The sequence below is a fragment of the Solanum stenotomum genome, chromosome 5, assembly GCF_019186545.1.
Source record: "Solanum stenotomum isolate F172 chromosome 5, ASM1918654v1, whole genome shotgun sequence".
Classification (NCBI taxonomy): domain Eukaryota; kingdom Viridiplantae; phylum Streptophyta; class Magnoliopsida; order Solanales; family Solanaceae; genus Solanum; species Solanum stenotomum.
In genome coordinates, this window is record NC_064286.1 from 32,628,831 (window position 1) to 32,632,045 (window position 3,215).

Below are 3,215 nucleotides of genomic sequence, written 5' to 3' on the forward strand. Positions count from 1 at the left end.
GTTGGTTGCCCGACAATTCATCTTTCATTCTCAAGCAACCAAGGGGTAGCTGTTGACACCCAATTTTGATCGACCTTTAACCTTTTTGGAATGTTCTTCGATTAAATACGTGTTTTTAAAATATATTTTGAGTTTAAAATTTTAATTGATTTTGTCTAAAAATTATACATTTTAGTATGTGTGCTTTATAAAATTATCATAAAGATTATTAAGATATTTTTAAAATTATTAGTAAAACTCAAACTAATTATTTTATTCAAATGTTTTAAAATTTAAGTGATGTTAATTATATAAAAAAAAATATTATAATATTTGTAGTATCATAATTGAATAGCATTTCTTAAAGTTTCCTCAAAATCATTTAACTTTTAGCCTATTCTATTCTAATTCATTTCAATTCTAGCCGCTTCAGTTATAATTCTCATTTCAATTATAGCCTTTGTTGATTTCAATTTTAGCCTATTCTTTTTTCAAATTTAGATTCCAAGTAATCTAATCTCATCCGTCCATCTTTTAAGTTAAATCCTAGCCACTCAACGGATGAGATCGTTCTTTTAAATTTTCCTATTTTAGTTCTATTAGATCAGAAACCCTAATCTAATTTCCCACTCTCCCTCTCTTAATCAGCGCCGCAGCCTTCTATGGCTCCGACCGGCAAGAGGTTGCGAAACCAGCAGCTCTGGCAGCAACCAGGCGAGCCATCGGTTGACCCCAATCGCCGGTGAGCCTTCATCTTCCTCTTCTCCTCTCCCTCTCGTCTCTCCAGCGAACTCCAGTAGCTGCGACCAGCAGCGCCAGGCGAGATTGACGAAGCCAGCAGCTCCGACCAGCGAGCCACCAGCAGCAGCAGCAACCAACGGCGCCGGCGGAAAATAGCCAGCAGCCAGCGAGAGGCTGGGCAGCGCCGCCCACTTTCTTTTCCGGCCATCAACGGCTCCGGCAAAGCTAGCTCTGGCGCCCATGTTCTCCCCTCTCTTCTCTTTTCTTTTTTTTGTAGACAAGCAGCAGCCGCGAGGACCACCAAAACCAGCAGCAACAACTGCTCTGGCTAGCAGCAACAACAACAAACAACAAACCAGCGAGACCCTCGAGTCTCCATTCCTCCCGTCTCCGGCAAAGTTTGAGTTCGAAGACGGATCTGTTGAGATCCGTCCTAGTAAGTTCTAATCTAAATGTTTTAAGCTTTTCATTACATCTTTGGCTATAGTGATATGGATATTTTGAGAATTAGAGTCTTACATGATCGGCTTGATTTCGTTTTATTATTATTGACCCGTTAACCCAATCAATGCGTGATTTTGTACTGTGATTATATGTTGGTTTGTGTTTATTACCTATTTGTCTTGCTTAGTCATATGCGCATAAATCTTGCATTTTGCTTAATATTTTGGGCTATATAGTAATACTAGCATGTTTGCCCTTGATTTTTTTCTGCCAAAATTTAGATATAATATATAATTTTTAAATGTTGTGGAATGACTTTTGTTTATCCTAATTCGGCTCAATAATAGAAGTTTGATTCTTGGAATAATCGATATGTTTGCTTATATGAAGTCAGTTTTTTAACAGTAGGCATTCCATTACTTATGGTAATTTTAGCATACTAATTGACTCTTATTATTAAATTTGAGCAAGATTACTACGGTGTTGGATCCGTGAATTAATTCTTCTTTGTTTATAAGTCTTACCATAAATATATTATGTACCAATTTGTGATTTATGTGATTGTGCTAAATTATTTTAACATGCGAGCATAAATCTGAATGTAATCCCCTTTCCTTAAATAACTTATGTCTATTAGTTTAACTATATCAATTTACTGTCTAAAATCATTTTCTTTGCCTATTTTACATTCTGACTATGTTGATTGATTTACCGTAATTAAATAGGACTGATTTTATGTGATTATATTTGGTAATGTTTGATTGATATGTTTCTCTGGGTAAGGAAATAGTTTCTCCATAATTGCCCCTAATTGATTCTTTTCCTTTGAAATCACGACCTCTTCTCTGCTATAAAACAAGGTTTTTGCTTCACTCTTTTCCACTCACGCTCATAGAAACGGTTGAATCTTCACACACTACACATCTTGAGTTTTGTTTACTCTTGAATACTTAAAAAAAAAAGTACTCTCTACTTGCAAAAAAGATTCCGGTAAACTTTAAGGTTCCTCTATACTTGATTTTTGTTGTGTTCAGGTTGGATAGTGGATCAAGTTTGTCTTCATTGTTGTCTTTCTTTAACTGCATAACCGGTTAGTGACTTGTATATATATAATATATTCAACTTTCTGTTTATGCATCACTACGCATTTAGTTTATGCATAAGTTCGAAAGGAATAAGAGGAGACATGCAAATCCATTTTCGTTCTTCCCTCACTTTGTGTGATATTATATTTGTTGATTGTTTACTTCTCTAAGTACTTGTCTGTTTATTTTTTGAAATAAATATGTGCATATAATGAATTTGCTCATAATTAGTATTCTTACTTTAATATAGTACATTGTTGTCTATATGCTATATTTGTCTCACTTTATCAGGGTTTGAACTTAAAGGTTCAAGACATGAAGAGTCGTCATGGGAGGGAAATAGATGAATCAATTATAATTTATCCTTTGTGTATTATTTATTTATTTTTTACTTGTTTTGTAATAATTTGTAAATTCTAATTCTATATATATGATATAACTTGGGGATCGTCTAAGGGAAAGGGGATATACGTGCTAACCATTTTATTTTTTATTTTTGTTATGTGTGATTGTCATAGAGAATCTGTCTAATACTAAAATCATTAGAATATGCAACATATCGAAATCCCTTAAATAATCTAACTTAAAATCAACTATTTATTTGTGTGCATAGTTTTAAATCATCAAGTTTGTAGTGAATAGCCTTTAGGTATGTTGCGGGATAACAATTGGTAGTCTCTTAATTAATTAACTAGAATTAATAAGAGTTTGATAATTGTAGTTTATACAGATCTTAGTTTTATGTGTTTAATAACTTTTGGCACATTAAATTAATTAGTTCATTCATTTTAAATTTCAACAGTCGTTTTATGTGAATAATTCAGACAACTAGAAAACTTGCCTATAGGTTTTCCTGAATCTTGTGTAATTTTCAGCATGTTCTATTTAGAAATCTTGATCATAAGGTTTATTTTGCATATTATTCGGGGATTAGAAAATCATGCCTATAGGTTTTGAATATTATTA